At 40.3% G+C, this 16,171-nt stretch overlaps 1 protein-coding gene and 1 pseudogene across 5 annotated transcripts in view; one reads left to right on the top strand and one right to left on the bottom strand.

Annotated features, from left to right (window-relative positions):
* The window catches only part of GRM8 (glutamate metabotropic receptor 8), an 865,522-nt gene that overhangs the window by 506,804 nt on the left and 342,547 nt on the right, over nt 1–16,171 (bottom strand). The gene's annotated exons all lie outside the window — the stretch shown is intronic.
* The window catches only part of LOC102404567, a 76,511-nt pseudogene continuing 64,457 nt past the window's right edge, over nt 4,118–16,171 (top strand).

The following is a 16,171-nucleotide window of genomic DNA, read 5'->3' on the forward strand; positions in this document are numbered from 1 at the left end:
GAAAGTGACTTACTTCTCCTTTGTCATCCCTGAATTCATACCTGAAGGATTCAAACCTCCTTTTGGAGGGATTTTATAAGTATTTTGAAGATCTGGGTTGAACATTAGAATTTAATTCTTTAAAAGAGTAATAGCATGGTGAAAACTATTAATCTATTAATGGTGCCAACCAGTAAATAGTAAGTGTTGTGGAAACAACCTATACGCTCGTTTTATTTAAATATTTGCCTATAGATTATTAAGAAGCTGGACTATAGAGTGCTAAGACAATACTGTTGCAACCTTAAGAGTTTGAAATGGATATTTGCCTTGATCTCTGCCCAGTGGAAGACCACCAGGGCTGGAAATCGGACTGGGCAGAGAAGAAGTCCAGCTGACTGTGGACCAATGACAAATTCCCAGCACCACCAGGAATGCTGAGGCTGAAATGCCTTCCAGAGTTACTCTGAATTAGGTCAGATAGAATAGGCCATTATACTTCCACATTTATCAGTGGCTTGCTGGGGGACATCCTGGGAAAAGGGGTAGATACATTAGTTAAGGAAGTGCCTTGCAGTCGGGGCCACCCCGTAGTGCAGCCACATTACGAGGCAAGGGCACCAGGAACCTTCACTGAATGGGGCTCTGAAAGGGGACTCACCATGTGTAAGAACTAAATGTACAGAGAACCAAAGATATTATATCTCTGAAATAATAGTACAAGTCAAACAATTAATAAAATACCATTGTTTAATTTTAAAGTTCCTCTTCAAAGAGGACTTATTGCACAAAGACAGGCAACCTATCCAAACAGTACAATACTGGACTTGTAGCCAACTCAGACAAAAGAACTGGGGTCATAAAATTCCCTGTATTTCAACAGAGAAGTTTTGTTAAAGCAATTCGAGAGGACAAAGAATCATGTTTTTAGTTGTTGTTTATTTTTAAGAACAAAATCTCTATTAATAATGTAGAAAGAGAAAAATAAAACAAGAAACAATGTTACAGCATCAACTTCCAACTGTGATGGAAATCCAGGAGGATTAAATTATTAGAAATGAAATTACTTACAAAGCTGCATATAGAATATTGAATGTGATTTTCTTTAAACAACATGATTATTACCAGTGTCTCAAGTTGGCTTACAATTTCTGTCAAGTTCTTAAAAAATCATATTGAGCCTCTGATTATATAACTTGTTAGATCTGCATGAAAGAATGGTTTTGATACATAACACATCAACAAAGGTACCATTTTATCAATAGTTAAGGCTACTGGCAAAAAAGTGATGGGATTCCCAGGTGGCTCAGTGGTAAAGAAACCACCTGCAACACAGAAGACGTGGGTTCAATCCCTGGGTTGGGAAGAACCTCTGAAGGAGGAAATGGCAATTCAGTCCAGGATTCTTGCCTAGGAAATTACATGGACAGAGGACTCTGACAGGTTACAGTCCATGGGGTCTCAAAAGAGTCAGACATGATTTAGGAACTGAATAATGACAACAACAACAAAGTGATTGGTAAAAAATGTCAGCTGATCTTAAAAGATGGCTTATAATTGACCCTAATAAGAATGTGATACGGTCAGTCAACTATTATTAACTTATTTCCTATGAATGCGTCTTCAAATAATAGCAATGAGCAAAACCAAATTAACTAGGTTTTCTTTTGTTTGGTTGGTTGGTTGTTTCTTAAAGACAATAGAAACATGTTAGCTCTTAAAAGTGCCCAGATCCTAATTCTAATTCATACAGAGTAAGGAATTTCTCCACCATCACCAAGCAATTCTCTGACCCCAACTAGGTATGCCACAATTCAACTCACTTCTGAAACTATCTAGCTGGAGATTGTCAGATTCCACAGGTTAAGAGTCCAGGTTATACAAGACTGCCTCCCCAACTCCCTCACTTCAGATGTCAGTCACAAGCCTAGGTTGTTACCTGGCTTCTGACCAACCAGTTACAGATTAGAGGTTCCCAAAAGTCCCTCCTTAGGTTCAATTAATTTGTTAGGAGGCTCAAAGAATTCAGAGAGACACTGTACTTACTAGATCACTGGTTTATTATAAAAGGATATAACCCAGGAACAGCCAGATGCAAGAGATGCTCAGGCAAGGTGTGGGGAAAGGGCACAGAGCTTCCATGCTGTCTCTGAATCTCCAAGAGTTCACCAACCCTTTAGGTTGTGGTTGTTAACTCGGTAAGTCATGCCCGACCCTTTGCGACACCATGAACCACACCATACCAGGCTTTTCCTCTTCTTCACCATCTCCCGGAATTTGCTCAAATTCATGTCTGTTGAGTCAGTAATGCTGCCTAACCATCTCATCCTCTGCTGCCCACCTTCTCCTGCTGCCCTCAATCTTTTCAGCATCAGGGCCTTTTCCAGTGAATCAGCTCTTCACATCAGGTGGCCAAAATATTGGAGCTTAAGCTTCAGCATCAGTCTTTCCAATAAATGCTCAGGGTTGATTTCCTTTAGGATTGACTGGTTTGATCTCCTTGCAGTCCAAAGGACTCTCAAGAGTCTTCTCCAGCACTACAATTGGAAAGCATCAACTCTTTGGCCCTCAGTCTTCTTTATGGTCCAACTCTTGAATCTGTACATGACTACTGGAAAAACCATACTTCTTCAAATCCCATCCTTTCAAGATTTTATGGAGGCTTCCTTACATAGGCATGATTGACATAAGCATCAAGGGTTGAACTCAATTTCTGGCAAGTCTCCCCTCCTCAAAGGGCTTTCCCAAAGTCACCTCATTAACATAACAAAAGACACTTTTATCTCTCTCATCACTTAGTAAATTCCAAGGATTTTAGGAGCTCTATGCCAAAAACCAGATAAAAACCAAATATGCATTTCTTTTTATAAATCACAATATCACAACTCTTTGCACTAATTATCCTTGACATCATCTCTTTCCACCTTTCTGGACACATAAGTAAAATAACAATTTGGCCTAATGTAACTGGTCCTTTAGTGATAGTTCTGTGAAATTTGTTCTAAAGTTTGAACAAGTGTCATCACACCTCTTGTAACAGTATTTTCACCTCCTTATGTGGTGTGCAACTGGGACTTGGCGGCCAAGTGCACAATGTGATAGAAGGGCGCCTGTTTGTCAGCTTCAAGTGCACTTTGTGAAAGAGAAGATTTATCTGGCACATCACAGCGAAGAAAGTGTTATCTTTAACAACATCGATTAAAACAGTAAAATCACACTTAAATCTGTGCTTATCTCCCCTCGCCCCACCAAACATTTTTTGTCTATCAAATGCCACATCATCCTTAAATGTACTGTAAAGAGCAATGAAATGAGGGAATGAAAGTCCTGGTACAGAAGGGGCATAAGCTCCAGGATGCTCCCATTTGACCCCTAAAAGTGGCAATGGAGAGGACTGGCTCAGAGTGTCCCTCTCCTGCCTGTCTCCATGTGACACTCAAAGCTTCTGATGCTCAGGAGGCAGGTTGGGCTGGGCTGGGTTCCTCAGGTCCATACAAACTAGAATGCAGTCATGAAATGCAACCCACTTAGTTTTCTTCGCTGGAGAACACCATGGACAGAGGAGTAGAACTGGACGAGACTTAGCCACTCAAGTGTTCCAGGAAACATTGACTGGAACCACCCACCCGGACCAGACACCATAGTGACCATGTGCATGAGTTACTTTCTGACAGGAGGTCTTGGTAAGAAACACGAACTAACAAATCACCACCACCAAGAATTCAGAAAAGGTCAAAAGGAGATACCACATGTCTATTGCCTCCCAGAATCCTTCTTCCTACCATCCATCTTGGCTGGGCAATGTGTGCACCAACAGAAAGGACCCTGAGTCAGAATGATTGGCCAAAGATAATCCAGAAATTAATCCCATCACCATAAAACCCAAGACTGCAAGCCACATGGCAGAGCAGTTCTCCTGGGTTCCCTTATACTACTGCTCTCCACCTGTGTGCCCCTTCCCAATAGTCTTTTGCTTTCTCAGCACATGTGTCTCTTTGGACAATTCATTTCCAAGTGTTAGCCAAGAGCACACTCTCGGGCTCTGGCAGGGGTCCCACTTCCTGTAACAAAATAACCACTTGGCCACAGCTCATCAGAGATCCAAACATATGCTCAGAGGCACAGGGGCAGGACAGTTATGGATGTCATCCCAGAGCTAGACTTCCTGGCTCCAAATCCTAGCCCTTCTCTGAATAGCTACGTGACACTGGGTAAGTTATGTGATATCTCTGCGCCTCTGTCCCTCAGTCTGAAGATTCAGAGGATGCTAGTATTAAGAGCTCCCAATATAATCACGATGGTGTGATCACTCACCCAGAGCCAGACATCCTGGAATGTGAAGCCAAGTGGGCCTTAGAAAGCATCACTACGAACAAACCTAGTGGAGGTGATGGAATTCCAGTGGAGCTATTTCAAATCCTGAAAGATGATGCTATGAAAGTGCTGCACTCAATATGCCAGCAAATTTGGAAAACTCAGCAGTGGCCACAGGACTAGAAAAGGTCAGTTTTCATTCCAATCCCAAAGAAAGGCAATGCCAAAGAATGCTAAAACTACCACACAATTGCACTCATCTCACACGCTAGTAAAGTAATGCTCAAAATTCTCCAAGCCAGGCTTCAGCAATACCTGAACTGTGAACTTCCAGATGTTCAAGCTGGTTTTAGAAAAGGCAGAGGAACCAGAGATCAAATTGCCAACATCCACTGGATCATGGAAAAACCAAGAGAATTCCAGGAAAACATCCATTTCTGCTTTATTAACTAGGCCAAAGCCTTTGACTGTGTGGATCACAATAAATTGTGGAAAATTCTGAAAGAGATAGGAATACCAGACCACCTGACCTGCCTCTTGAGAAACCTGTATGCAGGTCAGGAAGCAACAGTTAGAACTGGATATGGAAAAACAGACTGGTTCCAAATACGAAAAGGAGTTCGTCAAGGCTGTATATTGTCACCCTGCTTATTTAACTTATATGCAGAGTACATCATGAGAAATGAGGGCTGGAAGAAGCACAAGCTGGAATCAAGATTGCCAGGAGAAATATCAATAACCTCAGATATGCAGATGACACCACCCTTATGGCAGAAAGTGAAGAGGAACTAAAAAGCCTCTTGATGAAAGTGAAAGAGGAGAGTGAAAAAGTTGGCTTAATTAAAGCTCAACATTCAGAAAACTAAGATCATGGCATCTGGTCCCAACACTTCATGGGAAATAGATGGGGAAACAGTGTCAGACTTTATTTTTCTGGGCTCCAAAATCACTGCAGATGGTGATTGCAGCCATGAAATTAAAAGACACTCTTTGGAACGAAAATTATGACCCACCTAGATAGCATATTCAAAAGCAGAGACGTTACTTTGCCAACAAAGGTCTGTCTAGTCAAGGCTATGGTTTTTCCAGTGGTCATGTATGGATGTGAAAGTTGGACTGTGAAGAAAGCTGAGCGCCGAAGAATTGATGCTTTTGAACTGTGGTGTTGAAGAAGACTCTTGAGAGTCCCATGGACTGCAAGGAGATCCAACCAGTCCATTCTGAAGGGGATCAGTCCTGGGTGTTCTTTGGAAGGACTGACGCTAAAGCTGAAACTCCAGTACTTTGGCCACCTCATACGGGGAGTTGACTCATTGGAAAAGACTCTGATGCTGGGAGGGATTGGGGGCAGGAGGAGAAGCGGATGACAGAGGATGAGATGGCTGGATGGCATCACTGACTCGATGGACATGAGTCTGAGTGAACTCCTGGAGTTGGTGATGGACAGGGAGGCCTGGCTTGCTGCGATTCATGGGGCCGCAAAAAGTCGGACATGACTGAGTGGCTGAACTGAACTGAACTGAATGGTTATTGTGTAGGGATTAAATAATCACGCAACAGATTCATTTTTTTCCCTCAGAAAACACATTAGTTGTAAATCATTTAAAATAAAAATTGAAAACTCCAAACAGAAATAGTAACTCACATTCACCAGGCAATATTTACCTATAACATTAATTCAAGACAACTCAAATTTCCTTCCCCAAATGTACACAGAATAATAAATCTTACTAGTGAGTCAAGTGAATGGGGATGCTAAGTACAAAGGGTTCTGTGTCAGAGGGGAAACTTGTGCCCTCCACAACCAGAACTAAACTCCTGAAGTGTGGCCTTTTCCCCCTCCTAAAAACTGAAATGTGTAAGGTGACATGGGTACAGTAGATAAGAAAAATTCAGGAAAAGAAGAAGAAGAAAGAGAAGGAAAGGAGGAGGAAGGGAAGGAAAAAGAGAACAAGAAATAAGAACAAGGAGGAGCAGATAGAAGAAAGAAGGTCAAAGAGTGAGAAGAGAAATAACATCACTTGTGGGAAGAAAAAGAAGAGGAAAGAGAACAAGGAAAGACTAGAGGGAAACCATCCACACCAGCAGTATCTTTCCAGTTGGGCAAAAAATCCACTTTTCACAGGGTCAAAACAGCAGATGTGGGGTTAGAAACATTTGCAGAAGGAATACTTGACAAGGTTGAATTAAATTTAACTACTATGTCATGGGCTTCCTTGATGTCTCAGCAGTGCAGAATCCAGCTATAATGTAGTAGACATAGGAGATGCATGGTTCGATCCATGGGTCACTAAGATTCCATGGAGAAGTAAATGGCAACTGACTCCAGTATTCTTGCCTGGAGAATTCCATGGACAGTGGAGTCTGGTGGGCTACAGTCCCTGGGGTAACAAAAAGTCACACACAACTTAGTAACTAAATAAATATGTTGTATGCATTTGTATACATTGATTATTTCATAAGTACTATTTTTAGAGTGTTTTGAGATTTTTGTTTGTTTGTTTGTTTTTGCCATTTCAAAGTAGATTCCCAGATACTAGGACAAACAGCATGACAGGAAGATTTCAAAAGATAAAACTAACTCTATATAAGTGCTCACAGAAGCAGAAGATACTAAGAAGAGGTGGCAAGAATACACAGAAGAACTAGACAAAAAAGATCTTTATGACCCAGATAACCATGATGGTGTCATCACTCACCTAGAGCCAGATATCTTACAATGTGAAGTCAAGTAGGACTTAGGAAGCATCACTACAAAAAAGCTTGTGGAGGTGATGGAATTCCAGTTGAGCTATTTCAAATCCTAGCAGATGATGCTGTGAAAGTGCTACACTCAATATGCAACCAAATCTGGAAAATTCAACAGTGGCCACAGGACTGGAAAAGGTCAGTTTGCATTCCAAACCCAAAGAAAGGCAATTCAAAAAATGTTCAAACTACCACACAACTGCACTCATCTCACATGCTAGCAAAGTAATGCTCAAAATTCCCCAAGCCAGACTTCAACAGTACATGAAACATGAACTTCCAGATGTTCAAACTGGATTTAGAAAAGACAGAGGAACCAGAGATCAAATTGCCAAAATCTGTTGGATCATTGAAAAAGCAATAGAGTTCTAGAAAAACATCTGTTTCTGCTTTATTGACTATGCCAAAGCCTTTGACTGTGTGGATCACAACAAACTGTGGAAAATTCTTAAAGAGATAGGAATACCAGACCACCTTACCTGTCTCCTGAGAAATTTGTATGAAGGTCAAGAAGCAACAGTTAGAACTGGACATGGAACAACAAACTGGTTTCAAATAGGGAAAGGCTGTATACTGTCACCCTGCTTATTTAACTTATATGCAGAATACAACACACAAAATGCCAGGCTGGATGAAGCACAAGCCAGAATCAAGATTGTTGGGAGAAATATCAATAACCTTGGATATGCAGATGACACCACCCTTATGGCAGAAAGTGAAGAACTAAAGAGCCTCTTGATGAAAGTGAAAGAGGAGAGTGAAAAAGTTGGCTTAAAACTCAACATTCAGAAAACTAAGATCATGGCATCTGGTCTCATCACTTCATGGCAAATAGATGGGGAAACAATGGAAACAGTGAGAGACTTTATTTGGGGGGGCTCCAAAATCACTGCAGATGATGACTGCAGCCATGAAATTTTAAAAAAGCTTGCTCCTTGGAAGAAAAGTTATAAACCAACGTAGATAATACATTAAAAAGCAGAGAAATTACTTTACCAACAAAGGTCCAACTAGTCAAAGCTATGGTTTTTCCAGTAGTCATGTATGGATGTGAAGTTGGACTATAAAGAAAGCTGAGTGCCAAAGAATTGATGCTTTTGAACTGTGGTGTGAAGACTCTTGAGAGTTCCCTGGACTGTGAGGAGATCCAACCAGTTGATCCTAAAGGAAATCAGTCCTGAATATTCATTGGAAGGACTGATGCTGAAGCTTAAACTCTAATACTTTGGCCACCTGATGCAAAGAACTGACACATTGGAAAAGAACCTGATGCTGGGGAAGATTGAATGTGGGAGGAGAAGGGGATGACAGAGGATGAAATGGTTGGATAGCATCAACGATGCAATAGACATGAGTTTGAGTAGGCTCTAGAAATTGGTGATGGGAAGGGAACACTGGCGTGCTGCAGTCCATGGAATCACAAAGAGTAGTACACAACTGAGTGACTGAAAGGAACTGATAAGTGTTCAAATGGCCAAAATGAACAAACTGTCTAAGAATAGAGAAATTTCATATTTTCCAATTTATTGCCTGAAAAAACCATCATTCCAATGACCACTGGAATTAAACTGAGTATTGTTTAAATTTATTACCCTCCTGGATTAGAGTGAAAAATAGTATTAGACTTTGAATTAAGCTCATTACAGTTACAGAAATGAGAATTTAGTAATTTGGTTACAGATGAGGATTCAATACAGAATCATGTCAATTAAATTAGTGAAGGGAGAGCATGGACAATCATGGAATCCACCCTTCTTCAATCATTCAACAAGTATTTATTGAGCTCTGTTACACGTCAGACACTTTTAAGACACAAAGTATACATCAGTGAATAATACAAAGAAGGTCCCTGACTTCACAGAGGTCACATTGCAGTCTATCTCTAGGGTCATGTGAAGCCTGATACTGTAGGCATTTGTTGGATGTGAGAAGAATAAGAAGTGCCTATTTTAAAATATAGTAGAATGCTCTAATGAAAAAATAATAAGCATATTCACATATTAAAGTACCATCATTCAGAAAAAGTCAAAGCATCTCTGCATTTATGCTATATATGTATATAACACAAAGTAATGTGTTGTTGTTTAGTTGCTAAGCCATGTCTGACTCTTTCGTGGTCTTGTGGATGGTAGCCCACCAGGCTCCTCTGTTCATGGGATCCTCCAGAAAGAACACTGTAGTGGGTGGCCATTCTCATCTTCAGGGGATCTTCCCAACCGAGGGATGAAACCTGAATCTCCTACATGAGTTCAGTTCAGTCACTCAGTCATGTCTGACTCTCTGCAACCCCATGGACTGAAGCATGGTACATCACCAACTCCCAGAGCTTGCTCAAACTCATGTCCAATGAGTTGGTGATACCATCCAGCCATCTCATCTTCTGCCGTCCCCTTCTCCTCCTGCCTTCGATCTTTCCCAGCATCAGGACTCTTTCCAATAAGACAGTTTTTTGCATCAAGTGGCCAAAGTATTGGAGTTTCAGCTTTAGCATCAATCCTTTCAATGAATATTCAGGACTGACTGGTTGGATCTCCTTGCAGTCCAAATGACTCTCAAGAGTCTTCTCCAACACCATAGTTCAAAAGCATCAATTCTTTGACATTCAGCTTTCTTTATAGTCCAACTCTCACATCCATACATGACTACTGGAAAAACCATAGTTTTGACTAGACAGACCTTTGTGGGCAAAGCAATGTCTCTGCTTTTTAATATGCTATTTAGGTTGGTCATAAATGGTATGGACCTAACAGAAGCAGAAGATATTAAGAAGAGATGGCAAGAATACACAGAAGAACTGTACAAAAAAGATCTTCATGACCAAGATAATTATGATGGTGTAATCACTGACCTAGAGCCAGACATCCTGGAATGTGAAGTCAAGTGGGCCTTAGAAAGAATCACTACAAACAAAGCTAGTGGAGGTGATGGAATTCCAGTTGAACTATTCCAAATCCTGAAAGATGATGCTGTGAAAGTGCTGCACTCCATATGCCAGCAAATTTGGAAAACTCAGCAGTGGCCACAGGACTAGAAAAAGTCAGTTTTCATTCTAATCCCAAAGAAAGGCAATGCCAAAGAATGCTCAAACTACCACACAATTGCACTCATCTCACACACTAGTAATGCTCAAAATTCTCCAAGCCAGGCTTCAGCAATATGTGAACCATGAACTTCCTGATGTTCAAGCTGGTTTTAGAAAAGGCAGAGGAACCAGACATCAAATTGCCAACATCCGCTGGATCATGCGAAAAGCAAGAGAGTTCCAGAAAAACATCTATTTCTGCTTTATTGACTATGCCAAAGCCTTTGACTGTGTGGATCACAATAAACTGTGGAAAATTCTGAAGAGATGGGAATACCAGACCACCTGATCTGCCTCTTGAGAAATTTGTATGCAGGTCAGGAAGCAACAGTTAGAACTGGACATGGAACAACAGACTGGTTCCAAATAGGAAAAGGAGTTCGTCAAGGCTGTATATTGTCACCCTGTTTATTTAACTTACATGCAGAGTACATCATGCGAAACGCTGGACTGGAAGAAACACAAGCTGGAATCAAGACTGCTGGGAGAAATCTCAATAACCTCAGATATGCAGATGACACCACCCTTATGGCAAAAAGTGAAGAGGAACTAAAAAGCCTCTTGATGAAAGTGAAAGTGGAGAGTAAAAAAGTTGGCTTAAAACTCAACATTCAGAAAACGAAGATCATGGCATCCGGTTCCGTCACTTCATGGGAAATAGATGGGGAAAAAGTGGAAACAGTGTAAGACTTTGTTTTTCTGGACTCCAAAATCAATACAGATGGTGACTGCAGCCATGAAATTAAAAGATGCTTACTCCTTGGAAGGAAAGTTATGACCAACCTAGATAGCATATTCAAAAGCAGAGACATTACTTTGCCAACAAAGGTTCGTCTAGTCAAGGCTATGGTTTTTCCAGTGGTCATGTATGGATGTGAGAGTTGGACTGTGAAGAAAGCTGAGTGCCGAAGAATTGATGCTTTTGAAGTGTGGTGTTGGAGAAGACTCTTGAGAGTCCCTTGGACTGCAAGGAGATCCAACCAGTCCATTCTGAAGGAGATCAGCCCTGGGATTTCTTTGGAAGGAATGATGCTAAAGCTGAAACTCCAGTACTTTGGCCACCTCATGCGAAGAGTTGACTCATTGGAAAAGACTCTGATGCTGGGAGGGATTGGGGGCAAGAGGAGAAGGGGACGACAGAGGATGAGATGGCTGGATGGCATCACTGACTCGATGGACGTGAGTCTGGGTGAACTCCGGAGTTGGTGATGGACAGGGAGGCCTGGAGTGCTGCGATTCATGGGGTCGCAAAGAGTCAGACATGATTGAGCAACTGATCTGATCTGATCTAACTTTTCTTCCAAGCAGCAAGTGTCTTTTAATTTCATGGCTGCAATCACCATCTGCAGTGATTTTGGAGGTCCCCAAAGTCTCTCACTGTTTCCATTGTTTCTCCATCTATTTGCCATGAAGTGATGGGACCAGATGCCATGATCTTAGTTTTCTGAATGTTGAGTTTTAAGCCGACTTTTTCACTCTCCTCTTTCACTTTCATCAAGAGGCTCTTCAGTTCTTCACTTTCTGACATAAGGGTGGTGTCATCTGCATATCTGAGGTTATTGATATTTCTCCTGGCAATCTTGATTCCAGCTTGTGCTTCATCCAGCCTGGCATTTTGCATGTTGTATTCTGCATATAAGTTAAATAAGCAGGGTGACAATATAAAGCCTTGACGTACTCCTTTTCCTATTTGGAACCAGTTTGTTGTTCCATGTCCAGTTCTAACTGGTTCTTCTTGACCTGCATACAGATTTCCCAGGAGGCAGATAAGATGGTCTGGTATTCCCATCTCTTTAAGAATTTTCCACAGTTTGTTGTGATCCACACATTTTGGGCTTTGGTATAGTCGATAAAGCAGAAGTAGGCACTCTGGAACTACTGGAACTGGAACTCTCTTGCTTTTTCGATGAAGTGAGTGAAGAAGTAAAGTGAAGTCACTCAGTCATGTCCAACATTTTGTGACTTCATGGACTGTAGCCCCCAGGCTCCTCCGTCCATGGGATTTTCAGGCAAGAATACTGGAGTGGGTTGCCATTTCCTTCTCCAGGGGATCTTCCCAACCCAGGGATTGAATGCAGGTCTCCCTCATTGTAGGCAGATGCTTTACCGTCTGAGCCACCAGGGAAGTCCTGCTTTTTCAATGATCCAACAGATTTTGGCAATTTGATCTCTGGTTCCTCTGCCTTTTCTAAATCCAGTTTGAACATCTGTAAGTTTACAGTTCACGTACTGTTGAAGTCTGGTTGGAGAACTGAGCATTACTTTGCTACCATGTGAGATGAGTGCAATTGTGTGGTAGTTTGAATATTCTTTGAACTGCCTTTCTTTGGGTTTGGAATGCAAACTGACCTTTTCCAGTCCTGTGGCCACTGCTGAGTTTTCCAGATTTGGTTGCATATTGAGTATAGCACTTTCACAGCATCATCTTTTAGGATTTGAAATAGCTCAACTGGAATTCCATCATCTCCACTAACTTTGTTCATAGTGATGCTTTCTAAGGCCCACTTGACTTCACATTGCAGGATGTCTGGCTCTAGGTGAGTGACCATACCATTGTGGTCATAAAGATCTTTTTTGTATAGTTCTGTGTATTCTTGCCACCTCTTCTTAGTATCTTCTGCTTCTATTAGGTGCATACCATTTTTGTCCTTCATTGTGCCCTTCTTTGCATGAAATGGTCCCTTGGTATCTCTAATTTTCTTGAAAAGATCTCTAGTCTTTCCCATTCTACTCGTTTCCTCTACTGAGGAAGGCTTTGTTATCTATCCTTGCTATTCTTTGGAACTCTGCATTCATATATCTTTCCTTTTCTCCTTTGCCTTTTGCTTCTCTTCTTTTCTCAGCTATTTTTAAGGCCTCCTCATCAGACAACTATTTTGCCTTTTTAGATTTCTTTTTCTTGGAGATGGTCTTGATCACTGCCTCCTGTCTAAGGTCATGAACCTTCATCCATAGTTCTTCAGGCACTCTGTCTATCAGATCATTAGTAGGTGAATTCTTTACCACTGAGTCTCATGAGTAGATTGATTCTTTACCACTGAGCCTCCAGGGAAGCCCAGGTCCATATACCTTTAAAAATATGTATTTATTTATTTATTTGGCTGCAACGGGTCTTGATTGCAGCATGTGGGATCTTCAGTTGCAACATGAAAACTGTTAGTGACAGCGTGTGGCATCTAGTTCCCTGACCAGGCCCCTTACGTTGGAAGTGTGGGGTCTTAGCCACTGAATTACCAGGGAAGTCCCCTAAATAAGTTTTGCAAATAGGATACTCTCAATGGTATCTCAACAACAGCTCTTAAAGCCTACAAACCTCAAGTTATATCTTAGTCTACTTACCAACATTACCTGAATTCTCCTATATATTGTCTTTTGATCAGTGGTCTTCACACAAAGCAGCATTTTAACAGAGATTCAAAGGGGATTGACATTGTTGATTTAAAGAAGGAGCTAATAACTGAAAGATCATTATTATTTTAGCTAAATAACTATTCAAAGCAAAGATTGCAGCACAACCATTGCCCAACAGTGGCTAAGCTAAGAAGTGGACTGCAGAGAACAAAAATACTGCACCAAAACATTTAAAACTCCATCTTTCAAGCTAATGTAAGTACTTGGAGTGTTTCTCCAGGTAGCACATGGTAACTTTCCACAGAAAGATTTGATCTACGTGTTTAAGATATGTATAGGTTAAAAATATAGTTATATATTTAACTTCTTGGATTCAAATAGAACTAAAAAGAGAGGAATGAATTGACATAATTTTGAAAGCAAGTCATCATACATTTTAGTTATTTAAAGAACTCTTAAAAAAATTTTTTAACAGTTTTATTGAAGTATATTGATGCACCAAAAAAACTGCATATATTTAATGTATATAATTTAACGAGTCTGGACTTATGCATATACTTATGATACTATGATCACAATCAAGGTAATAAACATATCCATCATTTCCAAGTCTCCTCGTGTTTCATAGTCCCTTTATGTGTGTGTGTGTGGTAGAAACATGAAACTTACTCTGTTAACAAAATTTTAAGTGAATACCATAATGTTAACCACAGGCAGTACTTTATACAGCATCTCTAGGCCTTATTCCTCTTGCATCACTGGAAATTTATCCCTATTGAACAACTTCCCATTTCCCTATCCTCCCAGCCCCTGGCAATCACCATTCTCTTTGTTTCTATGTTTTGTCTACTGTGTGTGTGTGTGTGTGTTCGTGTGTGCATGTATGCACGCATATACATGCTCAATCATGTTCTACCCTTTGCAACCCCATGAACTGCAGCCTGCCAGGCTCCCGTCCGTGGAGTTTTCCAGGCAAGAATACTGGAGCGGGTCACCATTTCCTCTTCTAGGTGATCTGCCTGACCCAGGAATTGAGCCCATATCTCTTGCGTTTCCTGCACTGTCAGCTGGATTCTTACCACTGTCCCACCTACATGACTTTGACTACTTTAGACACCTCACATAAGTAGAACCATATAGCATCTGTCCTTTGGAGACTGGCTTATTTTACTTAGCATAATATCTTCCAGGTTAGTCCATGTTGTCTCAAATGGTAGGATTTCCTTCTTTGTTAAAGCTGAATAATATTCCATTTTATGTATATACCACATTTTCTTTATCTATTCATCTGTCAATAGACATTTGGGTTGTTTCCATCTCTTGGCTATCGTGAATAATGCTTCAAAGTACATAAGAGTGCAGGTAATGCTTCCAGATCCTGATTTTAATTCTTTTGGATAAATACCCAGTTGTGAGATTGCTGGATTATATGGTAGTTCTATTTTTAATTTTTTTGAGGAGGCTCTATTGTTTTCCATAATGGTTGTGCCATTTTACATTTCCACTAATAGTGTATAAGGACTCCATTTTCTCCATAGCCTTGCCAACACATGTTTATAGTTTGTTGTTTGTCTGTTTGATAATTGTCATACTAACATGTGCAAAGTGATATCTCATTGTAGTTTTGATTCGCATTTCCCTGATAATTAGTGATGCTGAGCACCTTTTCATATACCTCTGTCCATGCTATCTCTAGGCAAGGATATAGGAGTGGGTAGCCATTCCCTTCTTCAAAGGATCCTCTCAACCCAGGGATTGAATCTGTGTCTTCTGCATTGCAGGCAGATTCTTTACCATCTGAGCCACTAGGGAAGTCCCTTTCATATACATCATGGACACTTGTATGGGGAGTGTCTCTTCTTAGGAGAAATGTCTATTTAAATTCTTTGACCATTTTTTATCTATTTATTTTTAAATTTTATTAAAGTATAGTTGATTTACAATGTTGTATTTTGGCCATTTTAAAATTGAGTTACTTGGGTTTTTGCTATTGCATTGTAGGAATATAAGAATGCTTGTTAAAATAAACCCAAAATAGAAGACATTAGTAAGTTGAGATACATAACTCCCTACACAAAAGAAATTAACTCTATTACCTTTTCCTGAATAAAAGCCCATTTGGAACAAATAGAAAATAATTATAATAACAATAATGGTGTATTGAATACTAGTTCACCATGCTTTAATATCTCATTTCACCCTTATAATATTCCAGTGCTATTGAATAAGTAGGGTAAATACCACAAACTTATTTTTCTATTGTAGAAACTGCCCCCAAAGTCACACAACTAAGAAGGAATCAAGTGTAGACCTCATTATCCTAATGACTAAGTATACCCATTGTACTTTGCTATTATCTCTTATAATTGTTCCCTTGGTCATTAAATTTCCTCAATATATGTAATTAAACAGCATCAACAGGTAAGGTAGTATAGTCAAAATGGGAACTCCAAAGTTTTATACCATTAGGACCGACTGAAAAACTTAGGAAAGTTGACTTTGGTCTGGTTCAGGTTGGACAAAAATTTCATTCATTAACCGCTTCTCAAAAGAGTATCCTGTAGGAGTCTTCTCCCTATGAACCCACGCATACCCACCATGACTCACAGAGTATTAACCATGTTCTTACTACATGTTGAGTGCTCTGCTGGAATCTGGAGATACAAAAATAAATAAGAAGACATGGTTTCTGGCCTT

Source organism: Bubalus bubalis, chromosome 8 (genome assembly GCF_019923935.1).
Source record: "Bubalus bubalis isolate 160015118507 breed Murrah chromosome 8, NDDB_SH_1, whole genome shotgun sequence".
Lineage (NCBI taxonomy): Eukaryota > Metazoa > Chordata > Mammalia > Artiodactyla > Bovidae > Bubalus > Bubalus bubalis.